The sequence below is a fragment of the Lissotriton helveticus genome, chromosome 9, assembly GCF_964261635.1.
Source record: "Lissotriton helveticus chromosome 9, aLisHel1.1, whole genome shotgun sequence".
NCBI classification, from domain to species: Eukaryota; Metazoa; Chordata; class Amphibia; order Caudata; family Salamandridae; genus Lissotriton; species Lissotriton helveticus.
This window is the reverse complement of record NC_136070.1, coordinates 185,294,390-185,314,416: the sequence shown is the minus strand read 5'-3', so window position 1 is coordinate 185,314,416 and position 20,027 is coordinate 185,294,390. Positions and strand designations below refer to the sequence as shown.

The following is a 20,027-nucleotide window of genomic DNA, read 5'->3' as shown; positions in this document are numbered from 1 at the left end:
GCAATTCACATGTGTTTGCCTACCATACATTTATGCGCCCTTCAGTTCAGTTTTATCCTCAGCTTGTTTCTTTGCTGCAGAAACTCCAACATTTTAAAGGGAACCTGATGTTACTGCATCCACTGCTATAGGGCTCTTCAGGGACCCCTCTAGTGAAGAAGAATCCCTGTATGGAACACAAAGTGGAGGACAAATTACCACTCTGTGTATCTGAAATATGCCCCTGCAGACAGAGCATGTCCTAACGCACTGACTCATGCGCTACAGGCTGTATTTTAGGTCTGGCTTTTCACAGCAGAGCTATTGTTAACACAGTTGGATTTCTTCGACCAGACTCTATTAGCCACTAGCTTGAGACTTGGTCAGTCACATCTTGACTCTGTCCATGAAGTATTTACCTTTCTCATAATTCTATTGGCTGTTTGGATGTATCATTTCACCCCCACTCAAGTGCTTGCATTGAACTGCATAAGGGACTACTTTACAACTTCTTCTGGTCCCTCCCTATGTCTCGCACTAATGTGCTAACACTACTTCCATTAACAGAATAAGCCCTGACCTTTTAGCCATTTCAATGTTTGTATTTTGTTAAAGGGGGGCACTTTGGGTTTTGCACCTCATTCAGAAACAGGGCTACAATGGGGCATGTCACAGAACCTCTGCTCTGGTTGACAATACAGAACTAATCAATTTGCATCATTTTTGCTGCTTTCATACCACAGCATGGGGAAAGGAGATTGTGCCTCATTAAAGAAACAATTTCCTACTGGGGAAAAACTGAAGAAAATAAATGTAAAACCATGTTTAATATATGTATTGCTCTAAATCATTTGGGAGTAACAGATATGGTAGAAAAGAAATGCATGTAAATACATAACAAAGAACGAATTGATTTTGGACTGGTTTTGCTGCTTATGTAAAGCAGAATACGGAAAAATCTGGTCAAACATAGTTCGTTTGAAAAGTAGAGACAATGTAGTTGCTCCACTGCTAATAGGTAAACACGCTCAAAGTTGTGTAAATCAGTTTGTACCATGTTTGTATCACCGCAAGCAGTGTTTCCTCCATTACCTAGTCCACAAGCTGACAACATCTTGCAAATGGATTTGCCAATTTTATTTAAGGACAGACTGTCAAATGTTGAGCGTGGGGGTTCTTCTGGCTGGTTTCTATTAAATATGTTAACAAAGTGTTTACTTTTCTTGTCTGACTCAAAAGTGGGCATTTTTTACGTGACCCTAGTGACACCCTTTCTAGGGCACAGGAAAGTGTGAAAGTAGAAGGTTGCAATATAGCAATGTTTTATAACGCATGTAAATAAAAATATCTGCTTGGTTAACAAAGCAAACTTTTCAACCATTCAAAAAATAGCAGCAACATTGAACATTGTGCGTCTAATTATGAGGCCAGAGTATGTGAGGAGAAGATACTGCACCCAGTACATAGAGTCGCGTTTACGTTTTTCCCAGGTGTGGCATTAGCAATGGAATGCCTGTTGTGCACCCCGGAACGAGGACTACCATGACGGTAGAATCTGCTCTGAGCTACACGGCTCATAATTGTGTTTTTCCAGTCAAATTCGGTCATATTTTGCATGGTAAAATTTGTACTAAGGAAAAGTGAAGTATTTTTGTATAACTTAAAAAACCTATCCAAGTGCACATTTCGGGGCTGGTATATATACATAGCTTGTATATACATATATATGTATATATATATGTATATATATATATATATATATATATATACACACATATATACATATATATGTATATACATATATATGTGTGTGGATATATGTATATATATATATATATATATATATACATATATATATATACATATATATATATATATATATATATATATATATATATATATATATATATATATATATATATATATATATATATATATATATATATATATAAAAAAAATTTAAATGCACAGTTGGAACTTGGCAAGGCTGAATCAGCCGTCCATCATTCCAAAGTTGGCAAGTTGAAGACTGTTAAATTCGGCTACATTTACGACTACTTAAACAGTGCTGGGAAATGTCAGAAATGTGATATGGAGTGTAATGCCAAAAATAAACGATTACCCCACTGACACACCCCGTTTTTTTCTCGGCTGAGATAGAATCTACCCATCTACTCTTCAGGACAACCCTACCTACCCTCCTTGGGGCGCACCCGTAGATGATATACTCTTTCGTGTTAGGTTATCAGTTTGTGTGCAGTAGAGGCACATAATACAATAAATACATTATACAATAAATTACATCATGTGTGCATTATATTGTTTAAAGGCAACATAAAAGGTGAACAGTGGTGAACCTGTGAACGGTTTGTGTCATTTCTAATTTTTGGTTTCTTAGATGATGTAGTGGCTTAGAAACCTAGGTGCTGATTCCGGCTTCAGCAGTTGACCAACACGTCGTGTGATTCTAGGCAAATAGCATTGCCTCACTTTGCCTCAATTTGTAAATATGTCTAGTGTAATGTAAAATGTGCTACATATAAAATTATGTACAGAAAAACCTTTATACTGCTCATTAGAAGTGCCCCTGTTGCATACCCTCCTCTGTCCCCCCATCATATCCTGATGGATTTCCCTTGGTCTAAACTAGAACCCCCTTTTCATGTATTGTGTGGTTACCAACGCTTCATACTGGAGATATTTTTACAGAAAATGTCCTTTGTATAGCGCAGCACAGCTCCTTGGAGCCAGGTCCATGCCTGATACAATACCTAGCACAAATCAAATCAATAAAAAGTCTGTACACAAGCTCATTGGTACCCCATTTGCGCAAAAACAAATGGTAAAACACACACCGGAGGCCAATTATTTTAGCCAACTCACAAAAAATACAGATAGAGTTTTTTCAGACATCTATAGTATTTTTAAAATATTCTCTTTCAGTCTACCAGATAGAAGTTTGTGCTGAGCAGTGCTTTTATGGTAGTGACATACCTCCTGAAAATGTTACAGTGTTTTGATGCAGTCTAAACTTATCCGGCACTATGCATCAGTGGGCACTTGATGTGAGCTACTCTTTGTCTTCCTACTCACAAGGTTGTTGTGAGGGACTTTTTGTGACGGTGAAACATGTCTTCACATATAGGAGAGGTATGATTCCTGGGCCTGTTGGCAAGTGCAGTTTCGGTGCCGACGAGGAGGTCAGGGATTCACTTCTGTAACATTTTATACTAAACCTGGCCATGCCCAGGTCTCATATGGAGGTGATCTCATTGCTCTCAGGAAGTCCAACCTACTCCATATGAGTCATTTTGGGTTGCTCTAAGGCTTCTTGGTATGTTTCCATTCCCCTTGTTTTTTACTTTTTAGGTTTTGCCTACAGCGCGCATGCCCTGCGGGCGAAAGTTATTGGGAATAAAAAAGACTTTATAACGGGCTGAGAGCCCGCCCTTTACTTACCATTGGTTGACTCCCACATCACTCTCATTTCCTTTCCTTGCTTCTCATTGGTCATGGCCTTCTGCTGCTTCCACTTTCTCTTCAATGCTTTCTGCTGTTTGGTCTTCCATGGAGGTTAAACGAAGCACAATTACCTGTCTTTGCCGCCAGTGCCCTTCCACTGGCCATCATTTGCAGATGCACTTGTAATTTTTTTTATTGTGGTCCTCCTTAAAAGTGCATGTGTTTCTACCTCTCCCCAGTCCATTTGTTGTTGCTTACATATAGAAAATGTACACATATAGCACAAATTCGAACCAAAGGTATTGGAGCACCTTACATGAGTGCAAATAAGATTACACCAGTACACATAGATTTTTTTGTAGGCATGGGAGATTACATGACTTGTCCGGAATCACAGGATGTTGAGCCACTGCCGAGCCTCGAACCTGGTTCCCCAGCTCCAAATTCAGCAGCTCTAGCCCTTATAACAAAGCTCTTCCTCTCTCGCTTATTTATGCATGATTGCAAGGAAGCGTGTCTTCAGGAAATATCTTGCTGTAGTGATACTGGAGAAGCATTTCCGTGGCATAGTCCTGTATTTTGTCCTTTCTTTTTTATTACTTTACCTTCGCAGTTACTTGTTCCAATTTCCAGTAAATTTTAATTTACCAGTGCATCAATGGAAAGTAAACGGAGCACTTGCCTAATGGCTCAGTGAACCAACACAGATGACTGAAGTCATCTGTGTTTCACACTATGATCACAGACAGCGTCGGATTGGTAACGGGGGCATTCGGGCAATGCCCGAGGGACCGGGGTCCGAGTTCCAGCTGAGGGCTGCTTTTGAGCAGCCTGGGTGTCTGAGTGGCCTTTCTGTAGGGAGATTGACGCTCATTATCTCCCGTATAGCAGCAACAGGTAGAGGAGGTGTCACACCTTTTCTCTCGCTGGGCCTCCCATTAATGTAGGCATACAGAACGGGGCAGGGGGGCCTGAGCAGAAGTGGCCTCACTTGTTTTCATGTGTGTTTCACTAGTAAACTGATGCGTGCATATTTTTTCTATCCCCCCCCCTTTTTATGTAAAATTACTCTGAAAGCAGTGATTTGAGGGAAGGCATTATGCAAATGTGGGCCGATTTTTGTATGCGTGCCCGGGCCGATTTTTAATCCCAATCCAACCCTGATCACAGATTATTGTACTTAGGGCCTGATTTAGATCTTGGTGGATAGGTTATTCCATCGCAACGGTGGCGGATATCCCGTCTGCCGAAATATAAATCCCATAGAATATAATGGTATTTATATTTCAGCGGACTGGATATCCAACACCATTGTGACGGAGGAACCCGTCCGCCAAGATCTAAATCAAACCCTCAGCCTATCTTCCTGATCGCAATTAAATGAGTGAGAATATATCTCGATATCACGTAGTCTTTTTCCCCGCAGGGAATCACAACGCAGTCGTTACAACGACTGCGTTGTAATTCCGCATACCATTACCCCGCAAGTCGTTGTTACGGGGAGGCACTCGGTCTCTCCCGGTGGGGCCCAATGAAGAAGCATGTCACCAACCAGGTTGGTGAGTGAGGGCTTTCTACACAAATCTAAAAGAGATTTACATATCTTTCCGATGCTCGCTTCTCTGAATTGATCATTTACGCTCTTTTGTTGTTTAAATTTATCTACTTTAAGCCATGTTGCACAGAAGCCCGCGTTGCTGTCCAACATCATTGACAACACCAAATGGTGTTGCATATCTTGTTGTTACTTCCTGTTGTACCATTTCTTTGTTAATGTAACTTGGAGGGGAACCACCTGATAAAACTAACGGAGCAACCTTATTGTAGATCACAATTGCCTCAATGACTGTTATTTCTGGTTGGTGTTTTGAGTGTGGTGGTTATCTCCATGTCTGAAGAGAAAAGAGCTTAATTTGTGCCTGTGTGTGCTTGGCACTAACATGCTTTTGAAAACACCAGAACCTATTTACAAAAATCCTCCACATTGTAGGGCTATCTGTGTATTTTTTTAATAGAGTTCATTAGTGGACCACTTAACTATTTAATTTATATTAAAAGTATGATAAAATTGTGACTCAAACCTACAGTTTAAAATGACATACAGGTAACACAAGGCGCCGCCGACCGGTGTGATATACCGTGGGCCATAGCACTGATGTAAGGAGGATTGTGTACTATAATGCTTAGAAAATAATTCTGACGTTTTTGCTGAATTTAATTTTCTGTCTAAACCTCCTTTTCTATGAAATAGGAACTTAATGTTTCCTTTTTTTATGCTCTTCCCCGTTATTTTAATTAGTGTTGAATTATTATGTTTTAACCTTGTATTGTATAATAAATTGTTCAGGATTTTTTCATAATTTCGTTCTTGTCTTGCCTCATGAGTATAGTTTTGTGTTAATGCAAATTGTTTTTACATTTATTGTTTATTGAACGTTGTGTCACTACAAAAGGTGTCCCAAAGGGATTTCTTGCTTGACCTAATAGTCGACTTGGTACCCCATCCCTTTGGTTGCGGGGTCCCTCTCTCTTTTATTAGAGCTGGATAGATATGTGCCTTCTCAATTATGGTTCATGTGGTAGTGATCTCCTTGTGCCCAAGGTGTTGGTACCCATTTGGGAGATGGCTTCAATGTAGACACGTGGTGATTACCTTCTGAGCTACAGTGTAATTATATTCCAAAACACTCCAGCTGCTTTCACATTGGACATCCCCTAAAACACAGGGCTGTGTGCTGCTTCCATCATTGGGCTTACACGCGAAAACCCTGGAAATGTTTCTCCCAATGGGCCTGACTCTACTCTTAGAATATTTGGGGAAAGTATAATTTTCGGTAAAATCCTTAATGAATCTTATTTACTATTCTAACTCCACTCCTGGAACATTTTGGAGAAATTTAAAAAAATCCACAAATGTTGTTAGCAGGATTGACGTATGGTAATTCAGCGTCTCGGCGCAATCATGGCGTCTTCTGCCCTGAGGGTGACACTGATGACAACAGCTAGGAATACCGTAATTCGCTGACGCAGCGCGGCATGGCTAATTTACATTGGCTGCCTCGGCTGACCTGCTTCCAAACGGAAACGGGGACACGCAGTGATGCTCAGCATGGCCCACATTCCGAGGCCGTGCACGGATCCCGTCAGCTGTGCCTGAGTGATTTACAGTGCGCATCATTAACACAATGCAATCGGAAGTGCTCGTGCTGTCTGCCAGACTTTTAAAGGGGATAATGCATGGTGTGCAGGCAGTTATTGATGAAACGAGCCCATGTTCAACATGGCTGTCAATTTACTGTGCATGTATGTCAGTCACTCCAAGGCACAGGAACACCGCTCCACTGAAAAGGTGCCCCAGTCTCATGGGTTCCCGCAATTTGGGATCAGTATTGTGGGTCAGCATGATGCACTTAAGAGTATATTGAAGAAGCAGCGTAGAGAGTATTTAAGTGACATCTTGTCACGGTGTAACCTTTAGTATCCTCAGGATCGATCCATGGCTCAAGTGGGTCCACCCTATGATAGTCTCAATTCTGAATGCTATAACAGCACAGAAGATTAAGGTGATCAAGTGAGGGAAGGAAAGGAAGGGAACAGCTGGGAGGGAGACCTGTAAAGAAAAATAACACCATAAGCAGAATATATATGGTTCTCACAGTTCTAAGTAAGTTGCATCCTCTCTATTTTACCTGTAAAGAAAATAAAGATTGTTCTGTACCACGATAGAACGCACAAGGGAAAGTTCATTCCTTTTCTGTACCTTTGGTTTCGGTATAGACATATGCTGTAACAAAACAACTGATATCAATATGGGAATGCTATGGTTGCTACACCGTCCAAAACTCCTGGTTACTCCCACATATATACATGTTTTTCAGAATACCCACCAAAAACATAAGAGCTGCCAAGTGTCACAGGGCATGAACCCCAATTGATCTCATAACCCCCTGTTAGAAAACAGCAATAGAACATATGTGACTAAAGAATTTCAGTATATAAGTACAACCACTTGTTGTTTGAAATCCTGAACCAGGGAAGGAATTTGTCCCTATATGTAGATGTTCTCCAAAAGAAAAAACAATATCACTGTGGAGTGGAGTTACTCAATGAATAAAGTCTCAATAACTTTGTTACCCTTGCACTTGGTAACTCTCAGAATTCACATCCATTCTCACCAGTGGGGGAGAGGTGTATGACAGTCTCCAAACTTTTATACAGGCAGAAATGTAGACTCTAATCACTGTTCAGGAAGGTATTCATGGGCACCCTTTCCACGATCCCTCCTATGTTATATACAAGACGATCTGTTTCACACGTGCAGCATTGGGAAAATACAATGCTGTCCGTTTTTAGACAGAATCAAGTATGTTAGGTAGAGTTTGCTCCACTCTGGAGGAGCCACAACCTTACCGCACCAGATGAAAAGTGCTGCGTCTGCCACAGACTGTCCCACCGCAATACAGAGTTTTTCTGAATAATCTGCACCATGGTGAACCCGGAAGCGTCTTCTTTACGCTTCCGGATCATGACGAGCTGAAGCTGGTTCTGGTTTACTTGCTTGGTCCGTGGCGGTGAACCGCACGTCCGTGTCTGGATCTTTATTCAGCTCCCACCACCTGCGGAGCATCTCTTCTACGTGCAGGTAAGCGTGGAGGGCTGCATGAATCTCTTGTGATTCGTCAATGGCAGCGTTATCCCTGTTACCAGGGGGTTCCTTTCTTGGGGCCGCAACATATCCTCAGGCATACTCAAGAACTGGTCATATCCTCGCTTCCTATAGAAGTCCACTTGGAATTTTAGCCATGTCACATATGAACATACTTTTTTGTAAAAATTGCAATGATTTTAATTAATTGTCCAATAAAAAATTCAATCTAAGAATCGATAATAGGCGTAGTTGACAAGTAGTCACAAGCATATTTAAGAAGCAGTTGCATATATATTTAAGAAGTCGTCACAGTCATATTTAAGAGACCATCACAGATATATTTAATGAGCAGTCATAGGCATATTTAAGAAGCTGTCACAGGCATATTTAAGAAGCAGTCAGGGGGGTATTTAAAAGCAATCACAGGCATGTTTAACAAGCAATCACATATATAGTTAACAAGCATTCACACATATAGTTAAGAAGCTATCACAGATATATTTAGGAAGCAGCTAGACCAGTGGTTCCCATCCTGTGGTCCAGGGACTCCTGGGGGTCCACGAAGCCTAACCAGGGGGTCCGCGATTACTTGGAAAATTAAATAATCTTAACAGATCAATAAAGTGTATGTAAATAAAGAAGCTAAGTGTACAATTTCAGAGTTTAAGATGGTCTGTAAATGTGAATACATTTGAAAGTAGAGGCTAAGAATTAAGTTAGTATTCTCAGATTGATTTGTGAGAGAAGTGCAAGTGCATCATACAGAATAGAGTATGGACAATGAGTGACCTCAACTGAATTTCGAATCGCTCCAACCCTCCTATTAAAAATACAATTTTGATTACTGTTATATTTGGTTGTGAATTAAGTAAACCATTTCATCATTGGTGTGTTTGTTTGATTAATGCTTCTTTCTGTATTGTTTGTGCATCATTTTGAAGTTGAAATCATCAAAAATGCTTAGGCCAGGTTCCCTAGCTTCCAGTAATAAGTCAGTTGGAGTCCCCGATTCCAATAATAATTCAGTGGGGGTCCCCGGTTTCCAGTAATAACTAGGTAGGGGTCCTCAGAAGACAAAAGGTTAAGAACCACTGAGCTAGACTCCTATTTAAGAAGTAGTTGCAGGCATATTTAAAGCAATCACATCCATATTTACCAAGAAACCACTCATATATTTAAGAATGAACTACAGTTCTATTAAAGAAACAGTCACAGGCATTTTTAAAAGCAATGCAGGCATACAAGTAGGGATTATCCTCTGGCTCTCGAGGAGCGTGTCAACTCGCGTCTTGTGTCGTCAGTGCCCGGGTACCGACTTATAGATAATTTCACAAAGCTTGTATTCTTCTTATGAACTTGTTATAGTATGTTTATATTATTGGAATTTTTAGTTCACATTTTTCTATTGGCATGGACCTTGTAGCACTGTTGGTCACCTGGTTCCCAATCATATCATTCCATCATGTGTAGCATAGACTAGAGCCTGAGGAGTCCTGTGATGCAGACCTGCCAACAAAAAAAACAAGCATTTGCAATGCAATAGGTCTCGCAGCATTAAAGTTTGAGTTACTGGCATTGTAAATGACAATGTGTTGTATTAATTTTTTTTTTTGATTTGCAATTGGTATATAAACATTGTTTGTGAATGGTTAGCTGTTGCTTATGCTAAGCAAAGTTGGCAGTAATATAGAGTGCTAGTCTTGCTTGTTATAAGCATGCTGATTTAAAGCACTCTGATACCTGTGGGTAAAGTTTGCGCCATATTAAAGTGAAAACTAATAAATAAATTTAAAAAACCCCTACCTGTACCACGTCCACCAGACCATAAATAACGTGCAAAAAGAAAAGACCATTCACCATCTCCTTCTAGGAATGGGGCTGCCCACTATGATCCCATACTGAAACCCTCAGCAGGCAATAAAAAATATAAAAACATCGGGGTGGAACACAAACGATATAAAATAATGGGTTAGGCATATAAATACCAAAAGGTTTGGGGTAGATGGGGCGAGACATACAATTTAACAATAATAATCCCGAGTAACAATTTAGTCCTGATTAGCATGACGATTGTGTGTTTGATGGTAGCCAAGTAGACAAAATATTTAGAACATTAAATTAAGGGGGTCTCGCTACAAGCAGGAGAGAGAGAACGGGGATGGAGCCCCCAAATATACTGTGAGAGTGGTCCGTTGCCAACGCTACCCGCACCCCATCTTTCTGTGCAGTACACACAACAGGCAGAGAACACTCATGCCTGCAGCGCCGAGGAGGGCGGGGGTGCTCGAGCAAGCCATCATGCCCGTGTGCATGCCAGGCAAATGTACATGTCGGTGAAATTCTGTGTATGTGGAGAGTGGTTACTGCCCTGCCAGCTCCTGTGGCAGAAGTGGGTATACCCACAACTCCGTGAGACACGTAGTGCAGAAGTGAAGACATGGGGGCGGTGAGGGGGGGCGTCCTTTGAAGCAATAACATGTGTGACCATTAACGGGGGAGGGGGAGAGTTGGCTTCCCGTGGGTCTGTAACCCGGGCTGAGTGATGGCCCTGTCGGATGGAGGAGAAATGCAGAGGGGTGGACAGACACCCGGCTTCGGGGCATAAATGAATGAGTGGGTAATTATTGGGGGGTTTTAAAGCGCCGACTTGGTGCCTTTGGTCCTGTCGCTGCCCCCTCATTCATGCCCGTCACTGGCCCCCGTCCTCCCTCCTGTCTGTATTCCCATCCTGTCCTATCTGCGCCCCTCCCAGCACTGCCTTTTGTTACAATCTTGTCTGATGTCACTACCACTGTCCTGCAGGCCGTCACTGGCACCCCTCCCTGTCCTGTGTACTGGCACTGCCCTCCAGTCTAGTGTGCCGCCCCTGTCCTTCCTGCTGTCACTGGCCTATCTCAGGCCTCCCGCTGCCACTGACACCCGGCTCCCCCCCACCCCCGCACTCCGCCGGTCGGACCCCAAGCCCTCCCGGGGATCGCATTCACGGAGGCCAGAGTGCTGTTGTCCTGGGAGACCGGTTTGTTGTCTGCAGGCCCGGGGTGGGCAGGGATGCCTGTGCTGGGAAGAGCATGAGGGGGCGGGAGGGCGTCAGAGGGGAGGTGGAGTTTCGTTGCCACTTTCCAAATCCTTCCCTCTGGCTCCTGCCAGCTGAGCTCGCCAATGAGCAGGCGGGACACGCGGAAGCACCGAGTGCATGCTGGTAGCTGTAGTTCTTCTGCCACACAAAGGGTCAGCGTCGCCCCGGAGTTAGCGGACCCGTCGCGGGAAGATCTGAAGGAAGGCGCACATTCAGCTGGTGAGAGCCAAACGGCAGTGCTCGGGCACGGGGTCGGGAGTGGGCATTAATACCATTGTGGCCAACCCTGAAATATGCAAGCCGGGTCAGAGGTGCATGTGCTGAGGCATCTGCGCACTGAGGACGGCGACAGTGTGCTGCGGGGCAGGATGGGGGTGCTCTGCCGTCATGGACCTAGCCAGGGTGTCTGCAGGCCCGGACTGTCATGCATTGGTTGAGTTCCTTGAAGAAACCGAAACCTACAAGGCGCGCAGCATTCAGAAGCATGGCCGCGTCGGAAGCAGGAATAGACGTGCGCGTGCACTGCCGAAACCTGCCGTGGGGCGGGACGTCCGTTTTCTGCTGGAAGCCCGCGCCCACGGAGTGCCCGGCCAGAGGAGCAGTGGAGACGCGGGGCTCCCATGCCCGAAAGAGAGCCCCGCGGTTGGGGCTGATGTCCAGAGTTGCGCCGATGAGGTGAGTGGGGCTTAGTTGTAGTGGGGGGTGGCGGCGGGGGAAGGGGGGTGTCTCTGTGCGCTGGTGTGTGTGTGTGCGCTGGTGTGTGTGTGTGCGCTGGTGTGTGTGTGTGCGCGCACGCTCTTGTGTGTGTGGGGCACGGGGTTGGTGTGTGTCTCTGTATGTGTGCGCTTGTGTGTGTGTGTGCGTACGTGTATGTCTCTGCGTGTGTGCCTGTGGGTGTTTGCGCGTGTCTCTGTGTGGGTGTGCATTGCAAGGGAATTGTGGCCTGCTCAATGGAGCGCGCGTTCTCGTGCGCGTGGCCCGTTGAAATCGCTTTCTTGGAGAGGAGATGCGCGCTGCCAGGTCCTGTCTCCTGGAAAGCTGAGTCGCTGACAATAGGTCTCTGGCGAGACAGCGCTTCGCGCTGTAAACGCCACGAGACCTAATGACAGTGTGAGGAGAGGGCGGAGCCTTGTGGCGAGAAGTAATTAAGATGCACTTTTACCACCTACAAAATCCAGCCCTCCAAAAAAACAAAAACAAAAAGGTGGCTGAGGCTGATGCTGTTGCCATGGATTATTTTCACATTGCCTAATGGACATCAGTTGTTCAAAGCCTCCAAAGATGAGCTGGAAATCTACTTTTTGCAATTGTTTCCAACTTGCATTTCCTACCACTGTGTGATATCGGTTCCTCATAGAGTGACTCCGTGAAAGGAGCCAAAATTGTTTGGCCCACAATGGCACCGTGTGAGTTGGCAGGTTTGAATGATGATGTGTTGAGGGTGCTGTGCTCCATTCGTCGGAGGATGTGGTGTAACTTGCTTAGTGTGCGCCTCATCAGCTGAACAATATAGGATATCTACCATGCTATTTGAAGGCGTTTGATGCACTGTGAAATATTTCCCATCCATTGCTTGGGTGCACTCTAAGAGCTTCATCTACATGAATGTACAAAATGCAGTATTACTTTAAAGGTAACTGAGGCCCTGCATACTGGATACACTTATCCAAATACAAGAAAACCCACATCTTGCATTGGCTTAATAAAAAGGGTACGGTGTGAAGTGGCCCACTGCCGTACAGCCGCCTTGTGATCTGCCCCACTGTCGTACAGCCTGCATCCTTCTAGGGGTGCACTGCCATGCACACTCCCCTATGGCAGTAGCAGTCGGCGGTGGGAGTAGCTGCCGGGTGGTTACGTGGGAAGGTGGAGGGGCAGGGTGGGGGGGTAGTAATCATTGAAATACGGAGGATTACAGGTAAGTAACCATATAAATAAATAAAACTAATTTTGTTGCGAGCACTGCATCCCCAAATGCGATGTAGTGCACACAACGAAATTCGTTTTATTTACTTATATGTTTACTTACTTGTAATCCTCTGTAATCCATCGATTACTACCCCCCAACCTGCCCCTCCCCCTCCCCACATCACCGCCCGGCAGCTACTCCCACCACCGACCGCTACTGCCCTATCGCAAGTTTACTTATACTGGACTCGCAAGCCTGCTGCCTGGCAGGTGTGGGCCTATTAGTAGCTCCTGGATATATAACATGAACTGGGCTTAATTTGTACATGTTAAGTGCTGGTAACCCAAGATCTCTTAGAAACCCGCGACCAGCGCTGCCTAATATATGATTTGAAGGTACCAAGGATACATAGTTTTGATTCTACCTCATGCCTTTTTCATTCACCACTGTATACTCCTTGCCCCTTCATTTCACTCGTTCAGGTTCTTTCTTCTCCCTGTTTTTCCCCTGGTCGCGGTTTTTCTCTTTCGTCCTTCTTTCATGCGTTTTGTGTTTTCCCTCTGTTGTTAATCTGAGTCAAATTGTTATGAGGAAAAATAAGTGTCAGTCCTCAAGAATGAATGCCAGTGTGTCATACCTGAAACCACCGGCTCACACTAAGCACTGAGCATGAAGCTGGAAGTGCTGCACAGGCACTTAAGAGCCTCCCAAACAAAGGTTACGGATTTAACTGTCAGAGTGGCTGACTTTGAAGCTGTGGAACCAGATTCGAGTCTGGCAGGACATTCAAGCATCTGTAATGCAACTGGTGATCATGTAAAGCGCTCTAATACCTTTGAGTCGAGTTTGCGCAATATATAACTAAGAAAACAAAACGAGGATCTGCACAAGGCCCAGGAAACTAGCATATTTTTGGAGCAGCCTGCGGTGTAGCGTAAAGCGCTTCAAAGCCTTCTCAGTGCAGTGTTGCCACCTGACCAGTTTTCTACCAGCACCACGGTAGCCCTAAAGCCGTTATTTGTAGCCCTTATCTGTACATACTTCAAACAGAAAGTATAAATAGAAACTGCTTCAAAATGTGTTTGAGAGGTACTAATTAAAGTAAACTAAGACAGAAAATGCACGTTACATATGCAACTTACCATGTTGTTTAAAGACCTAATTAGTTTCACGTGTGCCACTCTGCAGGCTGTTACAACAAAAAACAAATGGCCGGTATTTTTCTCTTTGCAAGGTGGCAGGCGTAGTAAGTGTCATAAACATACTATTTTTGTGATGAACCCCTTTGCTCAGTGTAAATGTGAATATTTGTGTGCCACACGGTGCTTCTGTTTTAGGTGTTCGTTCCATTTGGGTTCCTAGGGTACAGGGGGGGTTGTAGATGGGTTATGGAGGGCGAGGGATGAAGGCACGTCTATTAGGAAAACACCAAACGGGGATGAATAATCGGGGTCTGCCAAATTCCCGGTGGGTGCTTTGGCTTCCGTGATCCCAAGTTTCCCGTGCTTTGAGCGCATTTGATTCCCATTTTCAGAGGCTAACCTATTGTGTTTCTGAGTACTCTGAGCTTCGTTTTTACCCGAAATTTGAATACTGAAAAGGCACTTTGCTGGTGTTAGTGATGCCTGGAAGCCGTCTGCTGTGTGGGAAGCAGCTGATCAGCTTCACGAAGCACTCTATGGATTCGACGAATTTTCAAAACACATTTCTTTGAAAAATGCTGCTTTTCATAGCCACGGGAGAGAATTTAATTCAGTAGCTAGCCAATGAGCATTCAGCCCAGTCGTCAGTTGTCTTGGCAACAGGCGATGGGAGATCCGCCCGTCCACCCTCCCCGTCAACCATCCTCTTTCCCCATATCCCCCTCCGTGGTCACCTTTGACCTCTGTGCGTGGTGCGCGGTAATCAGCTGCGAGTGAATGGCTGCGTAAGACAAACCCTCCTCATACTGCCTTTGGCGTGATTTAGCCATGTTTCAATGTTCCAGCGCTGCGCTTCTTTCTGCGCACCAGGAATGTAACTACTGCTATGGCAACATGTCTCCAATGTTCGTGACTTGTGCATAGCTTTACACTGTCCGGGGACTCCACGGTACATCACTTTTTTTGGGGGGGAAGGGAGTTTTATATAGCGCGAACTGGACCCGAGGGTATCGGAGCCCTTTAAGTGAGCACCAGTTACGTTACAGATAAATGCATTCATTTTCTTTTTTTGCGGGGGGGGGGGGGGGCAGCCACTGGAAGTTTAAATTTACAAGAAACACAATAATATATATTTTCCCTCATAGACCATTATACTTTTTCATTAGACATTGTTCATATACATTTCAATAGACATCAAAGATTGAACAGTGTATTCCTCAGCTATGACCTACTGGAGGAGGTAGATTGACTGCAATCTGACCTGATCCCTGTTACACTCTCTGCCAAAACAATCTGCCTGGTAGGAAATATGAAGACTCCACTTAAAACCTCTAACCCTCTAGTGGTCATTTCTCCTAACATTACGTGCACAACGAACTTAAAATACTTAGACAGCCCTAAAGCAAGCCATGCTCTGTCCTCCCTAGTAGACGAGGCAGATATCTCTGGCTTATCAACAGCTGGTAAACCTCATGTATCACCTGTAGCGTTAAGAACGAACTCTGTGTTAAGGGACAACCTAGATCTGTGCTCTTCATCTGCTATAACACCTATATCAAACTTAGCACACCATGCCCCTAACACAATTAAGATACTGTCCTGGAATCTCGCAGGTTTGGCCTCAAAAATTATTGACCCGATGTGGGAAACTTTTGTCAAAAATTACACCATACTGTGCTTCCAAGAAACATGGCTAATAGAAAACAACATCTTTATGGAGGGCTATCAAAGTTTCTTTGTTCCCGCATCTCCCTCCACCAGCGGCAGAGCAAAGGGGGGATTGGCAACATTCATTAGTTTGTCCCTTAAAATGCAGATCAACCAAGTACAGCTGGATAACAGGAACATGCAGGTTCTGTCTCTCAGAAGGGGCAAGAAAGCCATAACTCTAATAAACTTCTACAATTCTGTCGCAAATTCAAACGACTGTAACCTTGTTAGACTTGAAAGTTACCTAAATGAATTTGGTTCAAAACTACCACAGGATAAAATCCTTCTTGGTGACTTTAATACACACATTTGCGGTAATCCTCTCTCAACTATCTTGGGATCCTTGGGCTGCGGTCTCAGAGCAGGTCCCCACTTCACACACTGCCAGCGAGGAACTAAACTAAACACTCTAACGGATACCATGAACTTGACCATAGCACTTTCTATGAAAGACGACTCTTTTTCCTTCAAAGTTCCAACCTACAAAGGATCTGAGTCAGGGTCTTTTATAGATCATATTCTTCTTTCTGCCTGTGTGTCCCAACAGGTTTTAAACTTTGACATCATTGAGAGCATCCATAGTGATCACAATCCTTTGCACCTTGAATTGCAATGCGGCCCCTCAGTGCTCCATAAAAACATTAAGGACCCAGGGGCTCTTAAGTTGATCAACAATAACCGCCGTTTAAAGTGGAACCTGGTAAACAGCGACAACTTGTATGAGGATGTTGCTCTATATTGTGAACATGAACTTAAGCTCTGTGCCTCAGATTCCGCTTCTCCAGACTCTATTTTATCCGCCTTTGCGGTTGTGTCCAAAAGAATAGAGCAACTACTGACGGTAACAACCAAAGGATCTTTTGCTCAACACCCTCGCTGGTTTGATCATGCTTGTTCCTCTGCAAACCGTAATTTAAAAGCTGCTCTTAAAAACAAACCGAGAGACTCTGCACTTATTAAGGCCCTTCGAACAGACTACAAAAAGGCCCTTGCCTCACGCAAGAAGTCAATTAAAACTAAAACATGGGAATCTTTGCTCGATCCATCTACTTTGGGCAATAGTTCAAAATTCTGGAGCATAATAAATAAACCACTTTTTGACAACCCAAATGATGAGAGGCTCGGTACAGTTATACCGGAGGATGACTGGATCACTCACTTTGGAGCTATCTTCAAGAGCGACGCCCCACAGCCTCCAGAACCATTTCATCTACCTGTAAGCAACCCGCTACAATTCTCGACCAAAGAAATTGAATTAGGGATAATTGGTCTCTCCAGTAACAAAGCCCCGGGCCCGGATGGTCTTCCACCTGACCTATTCAAATCTAATATCACTTTATGGGCTCCCATTCTTACATCTGTCATCAATGCTGGGGTCGAAGTAGGGGCTCCTAAATCCTGGGGAGCTTCTACTATCGTCCCCGTTTACAAAAAGGGGGACAGAACAAAAGCGGCCTGTTATAGACCAATCTCCCTAATAAACTCTGTTGCGAAGGTAGTTGGTGGGATTCTACTAAAGAGGCTGAATGCATGGGCCAATCAACATAACATAATGACACCTGCACAATATGGATTCAGACCAGGACACGCAACAACCACACAATGTCTGAATCTGTACCTAATTAGTGGTAAATACACCCAAGCAAGAGAGGGAACTTTGTATATGGCCTTTATGGACCTTTCCTCTGCTTTTGACTGTGTCGATAGGAGCAAACTATGGGAAGTCTTGCAAAAAATGGGCGTAGAAAATAACTTGATCAATTTTCTGGCTGACCTACACAACGACACCCGTGCTAATGTGCGTTTTACAAGAGACATGAAAGTAACGAGAGATTTTAAAATCAACCGAGGAGTCAGGCAGGGCTGTATATTAGCACCTTTTCTTTTTAACTTATATATTAATGGACTTGAAGATCACTTGATAAAAACAGACACGGATTACCCTCGAATTGGCAAAACAGGCGTACCGGTCCTGCTGTATGCGGACGACGCTGTTCTTTTATCCAGAACCGCACTCGGACTCCAAAAATTACTGGATTCTTTTTTTCAATTCATGTCCTCACGTGGCCTAAACATTAACAATTCCAAATCCTTTGCCATGACGGTTGGTTTAACACCCAAAAAACAATACCCCTTTTCAGTTAACGGGGAAAACATTCCACTTACAAAAACATTCTCGTATCTGGGTGTACTTTTCGACCATAAACTTAAATGGGGCCCCGCCATAAATAAAAAGAAAGGCGATATACTGAGGACCAACTCTGGTATAATGGATTTCGCCCGCAAATTGGGTAACACCCCAGTATCTGCCGTGTTGAAGCTATATCAGGCAAAAAGTGTTGCGGTGGCATGTTACGGAAGTGAACTGTGGGGGTTTTTACCAGTAGATACCCTAGTAGCTCTCGAAAACAATTTTCTGAAACAGCTCATGAGCTTACCAAAGAGTACTGCAAACTTCTCTATACATGAGGAATTGGGCACCCCGTACTTAGCTGACAAAATTGCTGCAAACCCTCTGCTCTGCTGGTTAAGCTGTTGGCGCAATACAGCGATTCCACTAACCCATAACATCCTAGCTGAAGCCCTTACTTGGGAAGGACAATTTAAGTTACCCTGGATGAAATACATTCGTAATTGCTGTAAAGATCTGGGCAGATTAGATCTTTACTTAACACCCCAGAACGCCACCAAGCAAGATGTCAACTTTGTAAAAAACACATTTTTCTTGAAGCGTCAACTCTACAGGGAAGAAACTGAGCTTAAAAAGCCCAGCGTAAGGAGCCATGCACTAACAAAGACCTGTGTGTTCCCTGAACCCTATCTATCGTGGAACATATCCAGATACGAACGCTTCCTGCTGAGCAGATTTCGATTTGATCTCTATCATCTGCTTTTAGCTGTACCAAGTGGAGCCCATAGAGCTCAAGTGTTGCCAGCTTGCGGCTGCGACAACAAGTCTCCGCAAGACTTGGCTCACTTTTTATTCCTATGTCCTTATTACTCAAGTCCACGTAATATGTTTTTAAAACCGTTGCTTAAAAAGATGAATTTTACACAAATCAAGCCCGCACTTCTATACCTTCAAATGTTGCATGAAGACAGTACTTTTTTTACCTGTAAGTTTTTAAAAACAGCCTTAAAGTATAGATCAAGTATGGAAGGTTGATTCCAAACTGAATTATAATACAGATACAATGTCGTCTTGATTAAGTATATGCACATAGGACCACTGTATCATGTCTTTTTAATAATCGTTTACTACCTTTTTCTTTTAAAACTATTGGAAGATAAATTTTTCCTTTTATGAATGATCTGTATTTTATTGCATTATGTGCTTTTATGACTGCTTTCCTGTCAGTCGAATAAAGAAACTTTGATTTGATTTGATTTTTTGGAACAGTGTATTATTTTTTGTGGTGGTGTCATGGGGCGGCCGACACAGCAGTGCGTTTGAAAGAATGAGAAGGTATCTACATACAACGCTGTGGATTCAAGGACTTAGTAAAATATACCTCAAATAGAAAAGAAGTCATCTCTGCAAAATATATGTGTATATCAGCTTACCTTTTGGTATTCCTGTTTGTCACCTGTAACTCGAGAGGAAATCTTCTCAGATAGTGCAGACGACGACTAAAAAAGTTTTTGGTACTCTGTTAGACTATCACTGGAGATCCGGTGAGACTCCAGTTGGTGGATCCATACTGCTTTGATCTACAGTATTAGGCTGAGCATATACTGCCTTCTGACACTATGTCTCGTGGGAAATGATTGCTAGATATCTGGAATGGTCCTGAGGAAGGTGGTTTCTACATCTATAACCCACTGAAACGCGCGTCGACCTAGTGCTGAGTCTCGTGCTTCACATTGAGACTCTGGTGCTGGCAGGAGTTCTTTCTTGTCAGAAATCACTCAACTGTGTACAGCTATTGTATGAGTGTAGTTGGTGTGAGACTGTATGAGCTGGTGTGATTGAAGTATGATTGCATGCATTTATTCTTATCCAGGGGAGTTTGTTTGTATGTATTTTTCTTAAAATTGGTTCTATATTAAGTTTGGATTGTGAAAAATCACTGCTCAAAAAGAAATGTATTTGTGATTTTA

General features: G+C 43.5%; 1 protein-coding gene and 1 long non-coding RNA gene across 3 annotated transcripts in view; one reads left to right on the top strand and one right to left on the bottom strand.

Moving 5' to 3' along the window:
- The window catches only part of TRIM9 (tripartite motif containing 9), a 459,144-nt gene that overhangs the window by 26,005 nt on the left and 413,112 nt on the right, over window positions 1-20,027 (top strand). The window lies entirely within an intron of this gene.
- LOC144781087 (uncharacterized) overlaps window positions 8,407-20,027 on the bottom strand; it is a 103,504-nt gene continuing 91,883 nt past the window's right edge. Inside the window, exon 2 of the long non-coding RNA XR_013600871.1 lies at window positions 8,407-9,595. This is a non-coding gene — a long non-coding RNA (uncharacterized LOC144781087). The remainder of the gene's footprint in view (window positions 9,596-20,027) is intronic.